At 45.1% G+C, this 24,436-nt stretch overlaps 1 protein-coding gene across 14 annotated transcripts in view; it reads left to right on the top strand.

The window, feature by feature from the left end:
* Positions 1 to 24,436, top strand: part of LOC118506502 (homeobox protein 5) — an 84,544-nt gene that overhangs the window by 6,535 nt on the left and 53,573 nt on the right. The window lies entirely within an intron of this gene.

The following is a 24,436-nucleotide window of genomic DNA, read 5'->3' as shown; positions in this document are numbered from 1 at the left end:
CCACTTTTCATTCAAACCCAACGGCAACGAGCCTCGGAAAAGCTCCGATGAGTAGGTTCAGGCGGAACCATAGTCACCAGTAGTCGGCTGGTCGCTCTTCCTGAACACGGCTCGATTCTGGCCACATGACGCCATTTGCTTGGAGTTGCTAACGTGTTAATGCTGTTTTGAGACTTGCGTCCCGAGGATAGTTTTTCCGCACTGCTCGTCGCTCGATCACTTTCTACGGCTTCGTCGTCCACTCTGTCCGACCGACTGAATTACCCTGTGGGACGTAGTTTGCCGGATTGTTAGCATAGTTTTTAGCATGCTTTCAACACTAGAATGTTTGCCCTCGGGGGAGATTTTTGTGTGTTATTTAGGGGTATGCAACCACACGAGCCAGAATTGCAGCTGAATAGGGAAGTTCGTTTTTGGATGAACTGGTTCGACAGGCGGATTTTTTTCTTTCAAATCGGTAAATACTATTTAACTTCACACAAACTAATCAAACTAAAGGTAAAGCTTTTTCAAAACCCTTACCTGAATAGCCATGTGTAAATACTACAGGTCTAAAATGGAATTAAAGTTTATTCAAAAGGTAAATCACAAACAGAGGGAGAGTGAGAGAACCCCCTGAATCACCTCTAAAACTTCCTCCGCGTGTTTCAACCGTTCGCCATTTGATTCATTTCATTTCCTGTGTGGTTTTTGCACTTTACCGGCTCTACATGGGGCTTATGTGGCCCAGAACACAGAAACATAAATTTGCACTCATCAGTGCCGTGATGAGTTCTGCTTTGTTTCGGCGCATGGAGAAACGCATTGACCGTGACCGGGTCTGAAAGAAATTAAAATGCACACAATGCTGAAAATGAATGGCCCCGGAGAATATAGAACATAGCAAACAACAAAAAAAAGCAACCGAAAATAGACATTTCATGTGGGAGGATACCAGCAGTGTGTACGAAAAAGCAATACGAAAGTCAACGAGATCGATTCGAGCACAACAGCAGCAAGGGAGGCTAAACCATGCTTCCATGACCTTGTCCTTGGACAATATCTAATATTTGTGTTGACGCAAACGGGCCCCCGAGGCGCAGGTGTTTTGTGCCTCACTCGCTCGCTCGCTAGCTTTGGGGACAGTTATGACGATGACGATTGTGTTCGGTGCGATATGAAATGTTGTGTCCCTCCCAGCTAAAGGGAAGAACTCGAAAAGAAGGTCAAACCGTTTTATGAGCACTTTGCTGCCGAATAAAAGAACAAAACCAAACAAAATATTTCACCCTCACCCCGAGGGTGTGAGAGGGAGCACTGATGGTGGGTGGGGAAATAATAGATTATTGGTCGGACGATCGGTACAGACGATTGACAGAACTGGACGACGATGAACGCGATGAGATGAATATTAATGTGGCCTCCCCCTTACGACTGCCTCTGGCAAGCGAAGTATGCAAACTTTCTCATCTATAAAGCACGTAAGGACGAGAATCGAAGTACCGACGCGTGTGTGTGTGTGCTTCCGACCGCCGAAGAGAAGCGCATTATTTGCTGCTTACAAACAATTGTAGGGTTCCATATTTATTGAAGAATGCGATCTTGGGCCGAGTGCATGAAACTTCTCATGCAAGGAATTTCGCTCACCGAATTGTTTGGTCGTTGGGGATCTAACGATAGACCTGTTAGTAAAGCTGCAGTTTTAAAATTCTTATTGATGAGCAACGGTTTGGCGAGATCGTTTCTGACAGATATCGGTGAAGCGTGAAGCGCAGATATGTACCACTCACTCGCCGCCTGACATATTTAGGATATCAACTTCACCCGCAGTATGGATGGTAGGAAAATGAATTGATTTAAAGCATTCCACTGTTTTCTTTTTTTTTTGCTTGCTATCTCCAGTTTCGCATTTTTCTGCTTACGACTTCCGTGCGGATAGCGGCTGGCGGAAACTCGGAACGCGATATTTTATGCGTCACCGAGTGTGGGTGCCTTTGGTTGGAAAAATGAGCCTGTAAAAAGGGGAGGCCAAATAGCGAATAGCTGGTGGGAACGTCTTTCGTTTGAGTATGGTTTTCGTGCTTCAGTAGCTGGAATCGAAGACGGTTCGCGTCCGGAAACGTTAAAACGGCAGACGCGTTGTGAGGAAAAAAAAAGTAGCGCTAGCGCACTCACCCCGAAGACTTTGGTGATTGATTCGATGAGACGATGGTTGTAAGTGATAGGCAAGGCGTCGTTATCTTCCGGCCGACTGTAAGCCAGCTGAACCATGAACGCGACGCAAGACACCGATAGACTGGGAGAAAATAACTGTCACCCAAAGATGGATGGATTTCGCTTCCGATTCCGCGTCGTGCTGTCTTCTTCCTGGCGGACAGAAGCCGCCTAGGATGGCCGCCTTTTTGCTTTTTTGGGCATATGCGCGCGGTGCAGTTTTTGTGTTGTGCTGAAATATTGGCGTTGGATATTTTAATGATACATCCCGAGCTATGAGGATGTTGGGGCCAGGCGCGTTGAAATTGATACAGTGTGCGGTATTGCACCCCGGACCTAATCGATCAATTAAGGTTGTCATTCGATGTGGCGTGATGGGTTTTGTGTTTCAATTAATTATTGTTCGTGGGAACTGCCGGCTTCCGAAAGCTGTGGTCACGATCGCCAGACAATTTAAACGTAAATAAATATTAATAGTGGACTGAATTGTTTAAATGGGTGTGTGGTGAAGTCACCAGGACACCAACTTTGTTGAAGTTAAAGGATTTCTGGGGCAGTTAAAAGTTTTTAAAAGTATTTGAATTATTTCAAGGAATTCTGAGGACACTCCACCAATAAAATAGCTACATTAAAAATAATCATTTATGACCACCGTTCCCGGAAAACTGTGCTCCTCGATCGATTACCACAACGGTAATTAAGCTAAATATTCCAAAACAACCGAAATCCAGCGCCAATAATTTAATGCGTTGTCTAAATTATCCGACTTAATTGAATGCCATTTTAGACGGAAGCTTAATTTTATTCATTTTACCTTCAAAACACTAGCCGCTCACAAAATAATCAATTTTGTTAGACGCTTTTTTGTTGGTCGTTCCACCCAAGCCCAAGCTCAGCTATTGTGAGCCTGCTGCCGCCTGTCACGTTCGGGATCGTCTCGCAATTTTAATGAATTGTTGGGCGATTTTCGTTGACAAAAAAAGAGAAAGTTGCTATTCTAATACCCGCAAACGCTTTCGCAAACTTTACGCACAAGCTGACACCGGGATGCAAAGTTTGACCGGGGGAAGCGTTTTGCCCGCCCACAAGGTTCTGTCATTCAAATGTAAATCCCGTTGGTTGGTTCATGAGCTCCAAACGGAACGGTCATCTTACGCCGTCGTTCGTTCGTCACCGTCATGGTGGTGGAGTTAACCAGTGGCCAAAGAAAACAGCAACGCCCTAATGCCTACCGGGAGTTTTCAACAACTTTTGTCCTTCCGTACCGAAACCAATAAAACAAATCCGATTAGCAATTTAGTGTATAATTGGGACGACACAGCCTTATTGAAGTGTCGTCGCTGGCACATCATCTCGGCGCTGCTATGCTTTCGCCTGTATGTACAACTCATCCTGGGGGAGGTACAGGAGGGGGTAAAATTAAGTAAACTTTGAGTTGGGGGAAGAAAAGCGAGAAAAATCAACTCCAGTAAGTGACGGTTTGCGCACTGCGATAAGCCCTGGTGTTGTTGTTGGTGCATAGAAGTTGTGTCGTCTAATTGGAGCTCATCTTATCCGTCATAAGACTTGGTTCGTTTTTGCTCGAAGTCTCGTTCCCGATGTTTGTGTGTTTATTTTTATACTTTTCTCCACACTTGGGCGACGGCCTGCTTCCCGAGACGATTTCCTGGTTTAACACTTTCGCGTGATCAGCGGTTGACTTACAAGACTACGGGAGGAACACCCTTTGGAGAGAAAGCTTGCTATCGTATTTCCTTTTGGGCGCTTTAAAGCGCGCGCAACACAAATTTATAATTCCCGCACGTGGTGGGTAGAATTCCGGTTCGACCTTCAGACGGGGTACCGCAAAGACGGTTGACAAATAGAGACCGGCACGTGACCGGTTCGGTCGCAAAGTTAACGGGCAAAGTAGACGGGCGACGAATTATTGGGCAGACGTAAGGCCTATTTGTCACCGAATTTGTTTTCGCCCTCCCCCTCGCCCAGTGGTGGTAAACGGTTTTTCCCGGCGGCTGATATTTCACGCCCGATTGGCTTGTGCCGTGCTTGCTCAAGTAGACTGGAGATCGGTTTAGGTTGTTTTTTGTTCGGAGTTTCGCTCATCGTTTCGGTCTCGTCGAGGAAGGAAGAAAGCATCCTCCATGAGCAAATATTTGTATAAATCGTCGCACTCAACTAATAGAGTGGTAATGAATATTAAAGAGATACTTAAAAATTGATGATTCGCCAGGGGACCATCGTCATCTTCCTGCTGGATACTAGGGGTTAACCGCCAAAAATCGATTGTCTAGTTTGTTTTTTTGGAGGATGGCCATGTGTGCCGATGATCAATATAATGTCAATCTATTTTCCTTTAAGCCGGGCGAATTGGTTTCGGATTTCGTTTTATGTCCGTGTGGGAAATGGTCGGTAAAGGTTTTCTCGGCTTCGATCGATTGGAAAACACAGCAAACAACAATTTCCACGGTCAACAAATGTTCAACAGGAGAAGGTATCTTAGGCAAACCGTAAGACTTCGTCCACTAATCAGGCTGCTGGTGCCGGATATTGAAGGGTGAAAGCCTGAAGAAGATTGAGGTGTTTGAGAGGTGCCTCTTTGGGTGGATAAATCAATTCCAATAGTAGTCCTTCCGGAAAGGAGGGTGCACACACACACACACACTCAATTCTCCAACGGTTCAAAAGCAGAAAAATGAACACTACACTCTCAGTCAGCCTATTCGATCCAGGTTTTCCTTTTCCGAGAATCAGTTTTGTGGTATTTCCATCGTTTTTTTTTCCTTCTTCACACCCTACTGAAAAACATTGAATCCTACTGATGGCCCTCAAAAAATAGCAAGCAGCTTCGCCCTTCAACCGTATCAGGAACCGTCGCCGGAAGTTCGTTTCCGGAAAGGAGTTCCAACAAAAATAATAAAAATCCTAACCCGTTCATGTCGCTGTATCTGATTTGCTCCGCAATAAACATCCACCGGAAGTTTGCTCCCAATTGTCACTGGCGTTTGTTTGCGCTTCCGTCTCGAGAAAAAAAAAACACACACACACACACACCTAAACGAAGTCACAGTAGTCCCCCGGCAGCAGTCAATTGACGTTCGTCCCGAACCGCGTGGGACGACCGGGGGAGCGACATTCGATGGATGTAGAGTATTCGCTTGAGCAGCGTTATCGATCGACATCGGTGAGACATTATTCGCACCGTTTTCTTTGCCCGAGGTGTGTGCGCGCGCTATCAGTTGCACGGTTGGTGAATGGTTGTTTTTCATGGTTTATTTTGCGAGAGAAAAAAATATAGTCCTTAGCCCTCGTCCTTGTTTCGGAATTCTTCTAGGTACGTGTTGCTTAGGTGGTGCGAAAAATATTGACAAGCCAAAGTGGGGAACTTCACTCGATGAAGCCAGCAGGCGGAAAAAAAGTTATTGAACGAAGGAAAAACGGAATCAGTACATCAGCTCAATGATTGGAAGTGAAAATGCGATCCTTTAGAGGGGTTTTTTGAGTACCGATGGAGGGGGGAACGTCGCCGCGCCCGGTGTGTGGTGCAAATGGCGAAAGTCATGAAAAACAGCCATCTCTGGCGAGCGTTGGTATGCCTGCTCTACTGAATCTATTCAAGAATATGCATATTTTAAAAAGGGTGCCATGTGAGGATCTCATATCTGGCAAATGTGAATGTAGGAAGTAAGGTTCGTTTTTCTTTTTACCTCTTCAAGGATCTCTTGACATACACTGCTCCTTGGCAGAGGGTTATCTGTCGCACAACGAAACGAGTACCGCGATTTGGCACTCTAATAGAATATTTATTCTCCCTCTTGTGACATTGTTTTTCACACTGTTCAGATGGTACTTTACTGGTCCGTGTGAGTGTGTGACGCTGTCGCTTTTTGCTTTCTCGCCGGGAAGAATCGTTTTCCACTTTGGTGTATCGGGCTGGTGCAATCAACCGTTGCCTGATGTGTTCGTGTTACATTGATTTTACACACCCCGGCCGGTACTGATACCTCACGGAAGGACGGGACATATGTTAGGGCGGATGGCTACGGTTCGTTGATGTTCGTTAATGGTGGGGGTAGGTAGGCAGCAGCGCGCGGTACACGTTTTCTTGCTGGGTTGTTGGCACCTCGAGATGCGACGTGTGTGATGTGCGATTAAGTGATTATAATTAGCGATATTACGCTCCAGAGTGCTATCATGCGGGTGTGTTTGCGCTGTTGAGAGTGTTTGTGTGTAGAGCGTGTTAGCAAGCAGCAACAGCAAAAAATCTTGGTAATTAAATTATCATCTGTTGAATGGAGAACCCATGTATGCGAAGCGATTTTTTAACCCGTTAAAGTCTTGCAAGCAAAGTCTTGGGGCGGTTCAGTGGCCGAGGCGACAGCGGCGCCGGTCTTTATACGGCAGGACAGGGGATCAAATCCCAATCCTAACCGCTTCCTGTACGCAGGACTTGACCATCCAGCTACTATCAATGTGACTATCAAGTCACAGAAAACCAGAAATGGCAGGCCTAAGACCTCTCGAAGGTGCAGTGCCTCATGAGTAGAACAAAGTCTTTCAGATATGTGTCCTGAAAACTTCAAAATAATTTAAATGGAAACATTCGATGGAAATTGTCGTGAAAATAAGTTTGCTGGGCATAAAAACGGCTTCATGCACACAAAAGTTTATTCCCGGCTGCTGTCAACATCGATTGCTCACTCTCCCCCGGGCACAAATCTCCCGATGGATCGTTGATGGCTGGAACAAAAACTGCGCAAGAAGTAGCAGTATTGATGGCTGCCATTCTTCGTTTCGATCGACATACGGCGAGTATCGAACACCTGTGACCTGAACGATTGCAGCAGAATCGGGCGATTGAAGAAAAAGGGCTTGAGCCCTCGGTACGATCTCGATGACGGCAACGACTTTGGTGCCGTATGCAATGCAAATCCATACCATCACGACGCGACGCCATACGATGGAATATGAGAAACAGTGTAAGTTGGGCTTAAAAGGAGGAGAAGTTAAGGTAAATCCTTTTACCAAATCACTCACTCACTCACCTTCGCCCCGGTGAGCGTTGCCAAGTGTGCCCTCGGTGAGCGTGTGCACTTGTGTTTCGTCTTCCATTTCCCCATTATGTTGATTTCATTTCGTCGAGATTGGCTTTCTGCTTGGCTGGGGGGAGAGCCCGGAGGCACAGGAAGTTCCGAGGAAAACAACAGCTTTTACACCATTGTTTTAGCATTTAGTATCGCTACCCGGATGAAGTGAAGAAGTTTCGCTGGTACCGAAGAGCGAGCTTGCTACCGGATTGGTGCGAGGTAAATTGTAATTGCAAATCAATTCTAATGCCATCCACACTTACTCTCGTTCGTTTTGTGATGGTGTGGTGCTGCAGCTGCTGCTGTTTCGGGCTGACGAGACAAATAGCGTTTGGTGCGGTTCAACGGATGCTCGCGTTCGGGAAGGACCCCAATGATAGTGCGAGGTCACTTTAGGTCCAGGGTGAACTTCCGGATGATAACGTTTATCTGAACGATTGATGATGATGAAGATGATACTGATGATGGTGATGAAAATGGAGTGGTTGTAGTGTCGGTAACGCGGACCTTCGGATGTTGGCGGCCCCGAGTGTGGTTAGGAGGGAACAGGGTTGATGAAAATCCTTTTGATGTCCGTTGTGATGTCTGCCTGATCAAAGGCCAACTCCTGTCTTTTGAACGTCTGACCGTTCGGTAACATGTGTGCATACGATCAAAAGTAGCATAGGTTTCGCCATGGTGGTGCTAATAAGTTAGATGTGTTTCAGGCAGAGTGGATTCGATAAGTTAAAGAATAGGATAGGTTATCTTGATAGGTGTAGGTGTAGGGCTTTTTAATCGCTAATGTCCTCATATTTCTGATTGAAGTTATCGTGGTGTAATTTATCCTTAAATATCGTAAAAATGCTCACAATTAATTTATTTGCGATATTAGCACAATTAATTTACTTCAGTTCAAACAAGGCTTCTTTAGCACTATCATAAATTAACCTATTCCTATGGTAAAACTTAATCATCCAGCTACAATACCAGCAACGGTGTACCGCGCAGGTTTGAAGATTTAATTGCGAAATGCTTTTTTCATCATTATTGCTTCGAGCAATGACCGTTTGTCGCAGTTCCGTGACGACGGCAATTTTCCACACCGCAATGCAGTTTTTACCGTTGAGTTGGGCTTTCCTCTGTGCGCCGTAGCAGCTATCTTTCACGCTCAACCACAAACCCTGCATGACTGACCGCCCTAAGCAGTTCGCGGTCAGCACTCTTTACGGTTCATTGCGTGCCAGCCAGTAGAAACATAGTGACCATCCAATTCAATTTCACCCGCCGCCATACTTGTGTTTCCCTCGCGCTGGCTGGAAGTTCGTTCGTTCGGCTGGATGATTTTCGCATTATCCATTCCCAGTGATTCTTTCCCCACTAGCAGGACTGGGACCGATGGTTGATGATGGATTTTTTTTGCCTGGGACGATGGTTTCCCAACGATTTGACATTTTCATTGCTGGGGCAATATTTTCCCGGGCTAGAGGTGCGCGTGAAATGTAACGTGAATCGTTTGATTATGGACAATTTGGCGCGAGAATTCGTCTAATGAAATGTAGCTGCTTGAGTTAATCGTGAAGCCCAGCACTGGAGGTGCTTTATTAGAGGTTGAGAGAAAGTCAATGGTGTTGAAGATGCGGTCGATAACCTTCCGAGGTATGGGTGGCATTTCGCGTATAAAGTCTGTCCTTACAATTGGTATCTTCGATGGCTGGAAAGTGAGAGTTAACCGTTAAGAGACCTTCATAAGACAAATGATGAAGTTTGGAAGATGTGACGAACAATTTGCTGAAATACTGATCCGTCATTGGCATAGGCATTTAAGAATATAACCTTCTCTCTATTCGTATTGCCAAGTTTCTTGGATAAGAATTTATTTCACCATTTAAAATAAGACATGCTAAAGAATTCATTGTGTCAATGTGCTTAACAGCAGTTTCTGCCTACGTTTGTCCGCCTAACTATATTATTAAAGCCAGAGACTTGGGAGCTCCATTCAATAGTTAGAAATGAAAGACTGAAGTTGATTCAGCGTAGGTTCACTAGACTGAGAAACTTCTCATGAATGTATCGTGAGTTCGTCTTTCTAACTATGTAAGTTATATTGACCGTTGCTTACTGTTATGTCTACAAACTTTTTATCATTCATAGTTAAGATTCTGTCCCATGAAATTGACGCACAATATTTACTAGAGACCAATACCTCTTCCAGCAATGGCCCACTGACAGCGAAGTGTAAACAATTCAAACAAATTTGGCGACCTACACGATTTCAATATTAGCACTGCTTTTGTGCAAGAACCTTATTTGCTGAGGTGAACAGAGAGGACTGGTTTAAATCTGTAAAGCTGTAGCTCGATTGTGAAGGTTCAAATTGACGTTTATCCATTGCACTAAAAACAAAATTATACCCTTGTCTGTTTCATAACAACCTAACTAACCTTCGCTGTTTCAATATTCAAATTTTGGAAATTTTTTGCTGCCCCGACGAGACTTGTATTCTCCCACGTTAAATGGCATTGTTAGAACTGAAATAATGTTTTTTGTATGCAAAACAAACTTCCTACCAATGCAATGCTACAAATAAAACCATCCACGCAACGACGTTAAATCAGGTCAATGTCAGACCCAAATATTATTGTGCACCGTTCCATGTGAGTGATTGTTTAAGTCTACAGGGCCCCGCACTAAAATCGCTAGTGCAAGAAAGCACGAGAAAGGCACGAGGGAAGCGTAGGAATACTATTTGGTGCCTCGTTCTACCAGCTCCACCTAGTCAGCTCTTCCACCGCTTATGTGCTTATGTACCCGGCCTAACCGAATCACTGTAGCATAACGGCGACGAAGTCACAATCAGTGGCGCACATACGGACGGTGGTTGTTAAAGGACAATAATTGAATTTGTGTTGATTTCAATGGCGTTAAACACACTCGATAGGTAAATTGAGTTGAATAATTCTAGCAAATTATTCATGCTTGGCACTTGGTAACTAGACTTGAGTTGTTTATATAATAGTACTTTTTTGTAATAGTTGGAATATTTTACATCATCTCAAACTCATTCATATCAGTAAATCCTGTTACGAAACCGATAATTTATTATCAAACGTATTTCCATATTTCCAATTTTATCCCCGTTTCCACACAGGGATACAGCGTCTTACTATAAGCCATACCGAACCAATCGCTTTGAGTCCAACAACTGACGACGGTGCAGAATAGAAAGTCTTGTACCGAGGTTGGCCAACGCGAACGTTACGAACCGACCGCCGCACGGTAGTCCTTTTGAATAGGACTGCATGCAAATTTTCGATAATGTAAGACTCCACATTTTCACACGGACACGACGGGGCATTGTTATAGTGCGCTGATCGATAGGAAGGGATCGATTGTTGGCTATAATTAAAATGAGATTCAGTGCCTGGTTCGTTCGGGTGCTGAGGATGAGGAAGCTTCATTTTACGATGAATAATGCAGTGCAATCACCATCCGTAAAGCTATTTACCAAGGAAGGGGAGGGTTTTGTACGTAAACTTTACCCCGATTTGGTCTAAGAATGCAGTGTGCGTGCGTGTAGCGTACGAGGCCCCCTAGACAACAGTGTTTGCGTTTCATTTTGATAGTATGCCGGTTGGAAGTTGACGGTATTGATGAATGTGGCACGAATATTGCTGCAATTTTCGAAGTAGATTGCATGGATCATGGGTTATGCAGTATAATTGATCCTTGGTTATGTTGTTATATCATTCTCCAATTTTATGTTGAACAGATTTATGAAAGTCCTTATCGTTGCTAGCAAAAATTCGAGCCCAATTCAAAGGTCTAGAACAGCATTGAGACTTGCGTGGTAGAAAATTGACGAGTCCTTCCAATTAGTGATGATTGGGCAGCAATAAGTTATTTCGGTCTTTCGAGCTCTCGGATAGCTGCGCCTTCACATGAATATGAGTTATAAAAATAACAAACGCCTTCATGGTCAATTTGTCGGCTATTGCTGAGCTCCTAGAATTAAAAAAACTTATTTTTTGAGTCTCGTACTAATGATACGTCCGCCCGGTTTTCTCCAGACTCTAATTATACAAACATCACACAGCAAAATTAAGCAAAATTTAATATCCCTTACCGGGGGAAAACTTTTGCCAAACCTCTCCGGTACGGGGCCTTCTCGATTCGATGTAGCCCATACAGCGTAATAGCGCCATTGCATGTGTGGCGTGTGATGATGGCATTAGCACATGCTCATTGCGGAATCCTTTCGCCGATAAAACCGCTAACTAGCCGAATGCTTCCGAGGCGCGTTTTATCCTTGGGAGGAGCATTTTACCTTCCCCCGAAAAACCCGGAGGTGAAATGAAAATGGGCCGATAATCTCTATCTTAGTGCGGTAGGCGATACGGCCAAGGTTAAGAAAACCACGAACCATGGAAGCAACCGTCTGGAAGTGGCGACCGTGGCGGGCATAAGTGTGGGTTTGTGTACGTGTGCGTATGAGGCCAACGTTTAGAAATTTGCGTACGAGCGAAACACGAGCCCACCCGTAGGCTAGCAGAGGGATGAAAGTGAGCAAAGAGGACCTAAACTAACTGACAACAAAGCTCATCTCGTCCAGGAATGGAGATGGTATGTTGTGTGCGTCCTGTTACGAGCATGATTCTCACGAAAGAATTTTACGCTCTGTCAGCATCGTCAGTGTCGGTTTCTTCGCGAGCTTCAAGGTTTCAGGTGCGTTTTCAGGGACCAAACCCGGCCCACCCGGGCTGCATGTTGGCGAATTAATCTTCGTGGAAGGATTGAACGGTGGATTTTACATCATCACAATCAGACCCCATGCAGGGGGCAGAAAATTGAATCCCTTTTTTTGACTGATTGTATCAATGCATATATTCCTCCTCCAGTCAGTCAACTTTCAAATCCGCCGTCTTTCTCTCTCTCTCTCTCTCTCTCTCAAAACGCTTGACGTCAGACGTTATACAAACCATCGATTAGCATCATTACGCTAGATGCGCATGTTACATTCGGCCGTGCCTAGAACATTTCCATTGCCTTGTCGTATCGATTCGTGCTGAAAAGAAAGTAAAAATCCCACATCGACCAGGGATCGTTTGATATACAAAACTTGCCTTACAAACACATGTTTCCAGTTCTTTTCATGAAGGGAATTAATTCCACTTCTTGCGAACCGCATACGCCGCTGCTGTCAGGATGTTTGCGAAATTGCGAAATGAATAAAAGGACTGCTGTTCATTTTCCTTTTTCCCAGCGACTCAATCGCTGGCCTTGTGCGGGTTGTGCGAGCGCTTGGGATTTATTTCCATTCCAGTATTAAGACGTTCTGCCGTGGCTTTAAAGCTGGAGTATTAGTAAGCAACGGCGTTATGCGGTAGAAGACACAAAAAAAAAACTCATCGCAGTTGAACAAAGTTGATGAATTCAAGTGGCGCAGATGAATATTCAATTGCGTGAGAAATGAAGCTGATGAAAAAAAAAACCCCGAAAGGACTTTGTGTGTGTTTTCCTGGTTTTTTGGTCTAGCTGGAAGAGGTAAAATTGCATTTACTTTGTAAAATGTAAATGTAAAGGGCTTCAATTTATGGAACAAAACAAAACAGTTAAATCAAAAATATTCTATCATTAAAGTACATCCGAACAGGCCAAACCGGGTCGAAAGCATGTACTTGCCAACAAATTAATTACTTTATTTCAAGGTTCATTTCGCGGAAAAAGCTGCTCAATTGCGCGTAATAGCACCGAAGCGCCATATTTATATCCGTCGACCTACCGAGCACCAAATACTTTTTGATCTTCAATTATAATCCTTCAACCTTTTGCCGTAATTTCGAAATCAAGGGAGCGGGTGACTATGGCAGAAGCTATCGTGGAAAAAAAAATCTGAACCAACACCAACAAGCTTTAACAACGGGTGCAGAAATCAAGACCTTTCGTCATTGTTTCAGAGTTTTTTTTTATTCTGCTGTTTTAATCATGCAAAATAATATCCTTATTTTTTCGAAGCTGATCCGCCCTTTAATAGTGTGTGCGTGTGCGTCCCTTAAGTAATTCATTTCAAAGGTAGTAGTTATTCCATTCTGGTTGCGCTTTCCACGGGCAACCTTTGGCCTAACCGTTCGAGCAATTCGACCCTAATACAGAGCTTCTAAATTCGCCAACTGCGGTTCGCGGTCGATTGAGGGTTGGTCCTTAGTGTAGCTGAGCACGCAAAATTAGCATAAGCTTTGAAAAGTCATCAAAACATCGGGGCGGAGAGTCGATGCAGGAGAGTGAGCCAGCCCCCTCACACTATTTTCACCCACCCTGTGTTCGAATTGGAGACCAGAGGACGCACTTGTCCACCGTCGCGGGAAAAGGATCAAACGGTGAAACAATAACCAGGTTTTTGACCAGTGTCTGCGTCGTCGGGTTGACTACTACTACTTCGCTTTCTCAACGCGCGCAAAACCCCAGGCTGTCACTTTGCCTGCCAACGGCACATTTCGGATATTTTTGCTGCCTGCTTTGAAGTTTTCCACCAGCAACCGGGTGCAGGAGGGGGGGACGAGATTGACGGTGCTAACATTTCGGTTAGTTATAAGCCAATCCAGTCAACCTTCACGTTACAGTCAACCACTTCATCCAGGAGCATGCGACGGAACAGAGCGTTTTCGGTCGAAATTTGGCTGAATGTTCATGTTAACATGCTGTTACTAGTAAATTATTTAGCTAATTCTATGAAATTGTGTGCTATATTGATGTTGGGTTTGGTGGCGAATGTTGTGGCCCGAGATTGCTAAGCTGATATGGGAGATGGATATGGTTTCTTGCTGGAAGTTTAGGTTCCGGGGAGTGTTTCCGTTTGAAATAACATGCATTTTTTAAGAAAATATTACAATTTCAATTTTAGGAAATGTTATTTTATACTTTGAAACAAGCCATTTAAAATATGAGACCATATCAGTTCATTGGGGAGTACTACAGCGAAGATAAATTTCTAGGTTATCATAAGTCCATATGGTACACACAAAAGCTTCAATAAATTTTTACCTATTTCTCCGAAACCCATCGTTTGTTCATCCGTTTGGCAAAGCTTCCAAATTCTCGAAAGTTCATACACTACCCTTGCAAAAGCATACTGCTGTCTGCCTAGTACCTAGTCCTATTACGCAGTCATTATATCCACTGTTTCACTTGTCATGCTTTCGTGAGCACCCAGAGTACGAGCTCTTACCACTTTTCACCGTCGATGGGCCAGAAGGTAGGAGCAAAGTTTTCCTTTTTGTCTCCCGCCGACACAAAAGACATTAGCAATTGTCATACCCCAAGCCAGCACAGCGGGTAGTACGGAGCTGGATGGATGGATGGATGGTGGAGTCGCGTAGTCTTGTGTGACCGGTAAGCAATCACCGTTGTCGTTATCCTTGCACGTTTGCCTCGTTTTAATGACATCTAACCGGGAGTCGGTCATGTGACAGCGTCGGACTCTCACGCTAATGGCGGGAGCTCACTCGACAAGAGTTTCCCACCGGGGAGGGCAACAGTTTTCCCTCCAGTTGTGTTAGAGTTGCACCGTACTGCACCGTCGATAGGGGGCGATAGAGCCGGTAAAGAACACCGTTTTGCAATGAACTGACTAGTTTCAGAAGCGCCGAAGATGATGACGATAATGATGACAGTTAGCTAAAGTAATCGCGCTCGTCAGCAGCGTACGCGAGACCACCTGGGTGGAACGAAGCCTCCACTCCACAGGTTGGTTGTAAACGGCTGGCAGGAATAACTTCACGCTGTAGAAGCAAATGATGTCTTTCGGTCGGTGCTCAAGCAGGATAGAACGCACAATTAGTGTGTGGCATCCTTTGGTCTACCAGATGCCGCTCTATTGGAATATGGGAGCTCGAGTTCACCGGAAGCAGCACCACACTCACACCAGTTAAGCACTACTGCTTGTCTACGGGGCTCGGATTTGCACATCTACCCGTCAATCTCTCCCAGAACTAGGACGCATATCTTATTTAATTAGTTTTCGGTCATTTCGTTCCCCGAAAGTAGATTACATACTTCGAGGTCCTCTCGGACAACTTATGCTGCTACGGGGGAAGATTTGTGTGGTGTGCTGTCGTATGTGTGAGGGACAGGACACGGCACGAAATCCTTTCCCAGTTGGGCCGCATTAAAGCATCCCATCAGACAAACGATCATCTTGTGGCTTACTCACGCACATTCCCAGATGTTGAAGTTATTCTTTTCTTCTATCGCCTCCTCGGATGAATCGTTTTATGTGGATTTTTGGTCTATTTCTCCAACAATACTCCAGTTTTTTTTTTCGAGTGTGTTACGTCTTCCTACTGTTGATTAGTGTGGGGGTGTGTAGTTGACTTTCTTGGAAAAGCACAATGAACCCCAACACACACACACGCACACACACACACACACATACACACACACACACGCCAGAGCACGAAAATAAAGGTGATACTATCAACGGTTTCTCGTACGTTGTGTTGTGCCCTTGGATGTCTAGAGCAGTTTATTCTGCTGGAGCAGAAAGGAACTGGAATTGACTTGGTCTCGCTCAAAGGCTCGCTGCACGCAGGATGCCGTACGTATGGGTTTGTTTGTAGAAAGGTTCCGTGGATGTGTGTGTGTGTGTGTGTGTGTGTGTGTGTGTGCGGTGCTTTCACGCATCTTCCCTTCCAAAGTTTGGTCCATGTAGTGTTGGTTGTGGCGCTTTAGTCGAAGTAACTTGTCGTCACTCACGAAAACACATTTCCTTCGGCTGGCTGGCTGGCTGGTGGAACAATTTGTTTCGCCGACGGGAGAGAAATGGGTTTGCGAAAGTTTTCCACCTGCTGCCATCCTGGTGAGTGAAGCAAAATGAATCTGAAATGCAATCGAAGAAAAAAAAACTGACATCAAGCGGATGGGAAACAAAGAAAAATCGAGGAAGTAAGCAGGGAAATAGGATAAAAATTCGTACAGGTCGGCTGGAAACTGAAACCATTTTTGAGAAAGTGTGTGGGAGCTAGCGTACGCTTGTGCATGTGACCCATATCTATATATTAGCGCCGGCAGCACACGTAGTAATAGCACCAGGAAAATAGACTCAGCTAGACGACCCTCAGTTCCTCCCCTCCCCACCCCCTCCTTCACCACACAATGTAGGGCTACCATATGCTTCTCTGCCACGCACAAAGCAACCACATACTGTGACTTGTGCGGAACCCTCGCCACCGTCGGACGGTGGAGAAACTCACTCCGTAATGGTTCTTTCTTCGTTGGGCGCGTAACGAACGAACCCCTTCCCGAACTTCACACCTTTTCTGGGTGGCACTATTTCTTGGCAAATTTCCCACCATTTGTTGTCCCACCGTTTTGCGGGCCCACCATCCCAAACCAGAAAGTTCCATTGCAAAATCCTCTTGTTATTGTCATCATTCTGTGTCGCTTCGGTTGAGATTTGAATCGTATACAATGCTCTCTCACACACACGACACCACCATTAAGGGGGGGGCTCGCCAATTTATCAGCATAAAACCGTCGGCGACCGGATGGATGGGTCGGCGAATTAGTAGTAGTGACGCAGGAAGTGGCGCTCACATGCAAACAGCGGATCGTGATCTCTGATCCTTGTGCATCCACGTGGAATGCCGGCATATGCCGGGCCGACAGTTGGATGGAAGCGTGTGTACCACATTGTTTCCATTAAACTATACCGTACCACCTTCAGAACTGTTCCGGCAGCTGTGTGGGAGGGTTGGCTGTGACTTTAAGCGCGCGCATCCTCTGTGGACTGGAAAAGGTGTGTACGGAAAGTGTCGGGGGGGAAAATCGGGGGTTTCGGGCTCGGGGTGCTTGTTTTCTCTTGGTCGTTGAGTTGTTTCATTATTTTTGCCATCCATCACGGCACACTCGGCACAGAAGCTCACACTCTCATCCCTAGATTATCTACGTACCGAAAAGAGATCCAAGCGAGGGGGGAGGGCAAAACTTTTCCGTCTGTCAACCGTCGGGAAAACAGTGCCTTCCGGTGGTGCAATTGCAGCCAGCAGAACCAATAGATGTGACAAACGGTGCATGTGCGTGTGTATGTGTGTGCGTCCATGCTCCTCCACTGCATGGAGAGATGATGATTACATCCGTCGTTGCCAGCGTTTTGCGAAGAAAGGTGGTAGATCTTCGAAGGCGTGGTATTCGCCCCACCCCCCCACCGGGTTTGGTTATCGCAAGTCAAATGGGGTCACATGGCTAATACGGTGTGTAAAGACAGCGCTTTCGCTACCGGATCCGGAACGGCAATGTGCGTGTGTGTGTGTACGTCAGCGTAAGAATGATACCAGTTAGTGGATGCAGTTGCGATGTCTGTGCATCGGTGCAACGTTTGTCGGCGACGGAGTAGGCGACCGGCTGGTGGTAAATGTTTTCTGAAACATCTTAAACTCAATCAACTTTAGCTGCCGGGTAATGCATTGTTAGACAGCATCCATAGCACTGCTGTTTGGAGATGTTGACGTATAGCAGTAGCGCGATAGCGGGTCGGAAAATACTTCCTGCTGCTCAGCGATCTTCTCGCTGAGCAAACTAGTCAACTAGGGGTGCATTTTAACAGGTAAACAACTTTTACGATTTCTCGTGAGCTTCAATACAGAATGGTTAGCAAGGAAGGATTGGAATTTATTGAATTTATTGAATTTATTAAATTTATCAGTTAGCAGGTCTGTCACAAATCCACTTCCATTTTCCCGATACAATTATTTGTCCAGCACAAGCAACGCTTTGTGTAAACGTTGCAGCATCACCGTTAAACTCTGCGCCCATAATGATAAGCAGCACCGCAAGATAAACAGCTTCCATCAACGAAAGGCGCAAAGTGAATTAACACAGCATAAGCACAGCCGAAAGTATTTGGCGTCAATATTCAATCAACTTTCGTCAAACAACATAGCAGCGTAGGTGTGGTGTGAGAGGTGAAGAAGGCATGATGTCACCGAGCTTTTGATGATAAGCACACACGATGAGCAGCACGGGGTGTGGTAGACGGTGGCGGGTACGTTTATGGTTAGCTTTGGCCCAGAAATGATACGGTGTGCTTACACGGGCCTCTATGCCTTTCTCCCAAAAGCTAATGGAGAAAGCATGAGCTGGTTGGCTCACTGGAGGTCTGCTGTTTAGCTTCAGCACACGCCCAATAGTGAACTTTTTTTTTTAGGGGGGAGGATGCTTGCCCCGTCTAGTCTGGGAAAAGTCGATAAAAGTAACTAAGAGGTAAGGAGAGTGTTGATGGTTGATCCGTGGGAAGAAAACTCATCCTTCACAGTTGATCTCTCTTGCCTTCCAGAAGAACCTGTTGGTTTGGGGTTGACGAGTGGCGGAGGGATCGTTTTCGGTGTTTTCGGGATGCTGGATGCTAGATAAAACACATGTCTCCTTTTTCATCCGTCGCTGGTTCTCTGCTGTTCGGGGGATACCTCTCCCCACCCCTAGATTGGGTCAAATTTCATCACGGATGTCAACAATAGGCCTGGTGGGGGTTTGGCCCGTTGCGATGATATAAGCATTTTAACCAAGCAGCATGATTTAGAGCGGCAGTGGAAAAGCTGTTTTCCTTTCTCCCTCTTTTGCTGAAAATGGTCCCAAAGAAGAGCATACGAAGTGTTTGTGCTATGATGCAAGCTAATTTATGAAGTCCATCGCTCCAGAGCAACAGAGAGGACTACTATGGTCACTGGCTTTCACTGGTTTGGTTTGGTGGCCGTTGTGCCCCGTTTCGGGGACCGATGATGATGGTCAAAGTTTTTCATCCGCTTTTTGTACGTATCCAAAGTGTGGATGTGTGTGTGTGTTTAAATGCACGAGTATGCAAACCGAGTGATACGTGCTTTTGTGTGCAGAATCAATTATCACTCGTCGTTTCTTCCAGACGGCCCCTGGGCAAAAGTATGTGCCATATTAATTTCAAGCCGGGTTTTCTCCAGCTTCTTGCGTTGTTTGTGTGCGAGTTGGTGTGTCCATATATTGGCCGATTTCCTTCCTTTCCCGTGATGTAAAAGCATAGCATTTCTTATGTTTCTTTTTTGGTGAGGCAACCCGATTCCACCTTTTTTGCTTCGGTAACTGTGTTTGGATATCGAATGAAATATGCATACTGCACATGTTGGAGCTGTACACGTTCCGTCTCCTGTGCTGTGCTCGTGCTGCTCTTCAGAACACCGGACCAGTATCATGAATAAGGAATCGCTGCTTTTGGGGAGTTGAGATTTTTTGTTATTGAAACAAACGAGCCGACTCGTGCGCGATGGTGTGTGTGTGTATGGCCATTCCCATTCGGTTGTATGGGGTGTCCTACATGTGTCATGAATTTAAAAGGAAAATGGGTTGTGTTCATGCTTGGTCCGAGGACCAAAAAAGCAACAAAAAAAATCACTACCAATTGGCAGGAAAAGGCGTCAAAACCATAACCGCTGCTTGTCAGATAGTTTTGTAACTGGTGATTTTTCATTAAGAAAATTGGACATTATTAAGCAATTTTTCTTTGTGATTTTTTGTCCGTGTATTTTCAATCAAGAGAGCGAAAAATTCCAAAACACAAACTTTGATTCACTTCCACAAAACACAATTGTTTATCGGAAGATTTACATAAAAAGCGATAAACACAGAACATCGTTTCCGGAAAAGCGCGCGCGCGCGTCGTCTTTATTCGGTTGTGGCCGAATTAGTTATGGTCCCCACACCGGGACCGGGAAACTTTTCACGAAAACAATTTCCATGCCCACTCGGCAGTGGTGGGCTCTGTCTGGTTTAGCCTTTGAAAAGAATAAATTATCCATCCTTTCCTTACGGTTCCGTTCCCGGCTGGATTCGCCACGCGCTTAGCTGGTTCTCTATTTATTCACCAGCAAGCTGTGAAAAATTTGCTTCCCAAACTCACCATGCCGGCTCATACCGTTTCACCTAGTAAATCTCATTCTTAAGCTCGAGAAGGGTCGCTCCGACTTTCATTTTTTTTCCTCAAACTTGTTCAAAAAGTTTCCCGCAGTACACCTTCCGGGGGTATAGGACGGCAGTAGTAGTAGCCCAGAAAGTCGGCAGAATATCAGTCAGGGGTTTTCCATCTCATCGTCCGCCCTTTACACGGGTGCCTAGGTGATTGCGGTCACTGCGAGAGCGGTTTATCGGCGGGCGGATAAACGTAAAACGGATTAAGCCACTAATATTTCGGTGAGTAGATTACGACGAACGGCACTGTGAAGCACCATTTTCCATTATTCTCCTTGCCCGGGTTTTCCCGGCCATCGGTTCATTTGAGGGAAAGGAAATGGAGTTGAATGGTAATGGAATCCCGTTTCCAATTGTTCTGCCAAGCGGTATCCTTTTTGGTTGGATGAAAAGCGACACTAGATAATTTTGGTCCCGCCTGTGCCCTCCCTTTCCGCTCTGTTGTTGGTACCATCAGGATAGCCGCAATCCATTAACCGAGGGCGACCAGTGGCGGCAGTGAACGGGTTATGACCCAAAGGACATTCCAAAACATTTGCTCTCCGGTCCGGCCGCTATCCGGGTAAACTTGGACGCAAGGTGGCGAGAAGGTTTTGGACCAAATGAAGGCGTTAGGTTTTAACGACTCAATATGGTGGCCGAGCTATCTCCATAAATCGTTAAAGCAAGATTTATGCTAAGCTACTAACTTACTGCCGTGACCGTATGGTGACTCACATACTGGGAGTCGGATAGCTAGTTAGAAAAAAAAAAAACATAGCAGATCTACCCCTCTCGGTTTGCAAATGGACCGAAAGCATTGCTGCTGAGGGTTGGATAGGGCCACATTTTTCTCCCGGTTTTCCAATTTAGAATACTGATTACTTCCAAGCAGCTAAAGGTGGTGCGGTTGCTAGACAATCGTGTTTGCTTTACGATTTGGGTGAACCCGGTTCTGTCTGGCTGGCTGGCCCTGCCGGAAACCTTTCCCCGAAACCGATTATTTTGATCCTTTCCAGCCATGATTTCCGGTGGCTGACACTAGTCATGACCGCCAAACGCGGCGCTTAGATTCTGGCTGAAAAAAGGCGCGTGAATTATGCCCTACCAGGAACCTAACCCCTGGAGCCACGCAGAAAAGCCTTGTGAGAAACTTCTCATTTATTAGGTCCAACTTTTTTTATATTTCCATTACTTCCGTTAAGCTTTCCGCACCGGCACGGAACTGTGATGTAACCAAGCAGCAACCAGTGAAAGCTCACACAAACAAAAGACCTTGTGAACTGTGAATGTAAAAGCATGCACAAGCGAAATGTTTTTGGCCGGATGCAGACAGAATAGGACTTGGTGCTGTGTGTGCATTAACGGGGCCTTTTTCCACCCGTGTCAGTGGAAATGTCCCCCGGTGATGCAGGTGATACGGTCACCTCGCGTTCAACGGTGGTGAAACAGTATTTCACCGTGCACAGAAAGAAATAATTCCTTCGATGAATGGTTGAAAAATATGAAACGGAAGTACGATCTGTGCGATCACCGTGAATGCGATGACACCGTGTAACATTCGCTTCTACAGAGTACAAAGGTAGTTGCTTTTTAGAAAGATCCCCGAACTTACCAAAGGAATAAAAAAATATTTTTAGTTCGGTTTTCAACCATTCTACCATTTCAACCTACTGGTTGGATGTTCTTTCAAAAGCAACATTTTTTTTACCAAATGCGGCTCACGAATGATGTGACATTATTGCAGGGTTCTTCAGAACTCCTTCCAACGTGTTCCAAAATTGATGAAAAATTATACCTTGTTGGAAAATTAGTTTGCAAATTTTGGAGCGATCCTGGAAAATGTCTTAAGATGATCAAAGCAAAATCTCTGAAGTATACAAACTAACTTAACTAGAAGAATTAATCTAAAATACGGCAACTACTAATGCCACGTTTGGCGTCAATCTTCTGCGTGGTCATACCGGCCATATAATAGCTTGCTAGACCTAACACTTGGATAGTCAGACCTCACTACTAGTTTATCGTCTGATTTGGGTCTGATCCCCGGTCCTGTTTTGTCCCTTAAAGCGGACTTCCATCAATTTTTACCAGTAAATTTGCTTATTTGATTTTGCAACTATTCTTGATAGCTCACTGATATGGTTTCCGTAACTCCTATGATTCCGCTCTACAATTCTGGGTGGTGCTCTTCTATCCAAACCGGGGATCGGTAAGGTTTACATGAATTTTTGGACTTCAATCTGAAATAAGCAAATCTCCAAAAAAAGTGAACCTTCTGTTATAGCCTTTAAGGTTTAGCAAACCTATTCCTAGGACTAGAACTAGCGTATGACGTCGAATTTCGAGATAGTAAAATATCTCACCGCCACAACCAGATGGAAACCCTGTCCATGAAGCACGACCGTTCTTCTCGCCATGGACTGTCGGCGCAAAAGTTCCGTGTGCTCTGTGTTGTTGTATACTGAGGCAAAGATAATGTCTCACCCAATGCGTCATTGCTGCCGTGTACTGGCGTGAAAGCACAGGTACCACAACCAGCACCCGAACGGTGGAGCATATTTATGAACCGGATTAGAATGACTCTACGCTAACACCCGTGATTTGTCAACCGGGTCAGTCCATGAGAAATTTATGAATGCGCTCTCGTGTGTCGTCTTCTTCTACCGGCCTCGATACTTTCTAGGGCCATGGAAAATTTGTGCGGATTCCCGTGCTTTGGGTTGCCGTAAGAACTTTTTCACCTTTTTTCCCACCGTGATGCCACGCAGCTACTTTTGAGTATGACTTTTTGCGCGAAAGGTAAGCTATCTTTTATAAGCTTAGCTCCGTTTCTTAAATGAAAGTCGCGACAAGCCGTCGCACAACCCCCAACGAAACCCCGTTCGTTATCTATTTTGGGCGAATGTGTGTACGTCTGCATTCTACGATTATCCTTAGTGGTTGATGGGTGAGAAGACTTTAGCGCCTGGTAAAGTTGTAAGATATCATCTCTCGCACCACGGGTTGGTTCGCGATTTTGCAGGCGGGAGATGAAGGCCACGCATCTTTCCGGAATGTGAGTGAAAAGAAAGGCAAACCCATATGTCAACCGGATGCTTTGCTGGAGGTGGAATATATTTCAATCCAACGTTTGCCCTCACTCGTCAGTATATTTATCTTTGGGCGAATGCTTGCAGTTTATGGTTTGTACCCAGCGCTGCAACCTGTTGCTCGCTCGCTGTTGAATGTTACGAGTAGATGTGTGGCTGTGTGGCTGTGTGTCTGTGCGTTATGCAATGAAATCACCATCCCGTGGGATATTCGCGTCGTCAGTGAAAAGGCTGACTGGGTGCTGTTTTATGATGTGTAATAATCTGTAACTGGCTTGTTTACTTATTTTTCGGGATCATTCCCGGACGGTTCGTCCGTGGCTCTGTTCGTATGAAAAGAGCAGCTTGCGATTAATGGTGTGATGATGCTGCTGCTCTGTTATCCAAGCGTGAGTTCTACTAATGAATGAGTATACGTGTGGCGTAAGGATGGCAACACTGTTTACATTTCTTGTGAACGTGAGCGTCTGCCTTTCTTACTGTAATGAGAGCTTTTATTTGAAGTCATAGAAGAACTATTCTAAGGAAATTATTAGGCTTGCTTTTGTTGTCTCTCGGTATATTCAGATAGTCATCCCATACTATTCAGATATTTTATTATGCCGAATAATAAGATATTATTAATGAAGTTTCTATTTTAATACATTACTTTTCATAGTTTATTCTAAGAAAAAACTAAATAAATGTTTTAAACAGCCATTAGACAGCCACTAGCCGGCCCTTTAAAAACTTTTGATTTTTGTATTTATATTCAAGTTAGACATTTAACAATCAATAGCTAATTCGTTGCGCAAACTCAAAATCTGATTGACGAGTAAAACGGATGAACGAAACTATCCACAACTGTTTTTGTTAGCCCATCAACTCCCTTTTTGCCTTTAACGAAAGCCCAAAGCACCGATCAAAGAACGAACTTTTGATGGCATCGGAAACCATTCATGGAAATCACGGAAACTCAATAAAGAAACTTCTTCGTTCGCTCTCGCAGCGAGCGCCACTACACCAGACGCGCAGGCACGTAAAGGACTCTAGTTTCAATTGCCATCCTCCAGGACACCAGGACGATACTTTCTCATTTGCAAATCAATCGTCATCGATCAGTAAGTAGTCATCGTCATTGCA

Source organism: Anopheles stephensi, chromosome 2 (assembly GCF_013141755.1).
Source record: "Anopheles stephensi strain Indian chromosome 2, UCI_ANSTEP_V1.0, whole genome shotgun sequence".
In the NCBI taxonomy this organism is placed as follows: Eukaryota; Metazoa; Arthropoda; class Insecta; order Diptera; family Culicidae; genus Anopheles; species Anopheles stephensi.
The sequence above is the reverse complement of the archived record's forward strand: the minus strand, read 5'-3'. Positions and strand labels throughout refer to the sequence as shown.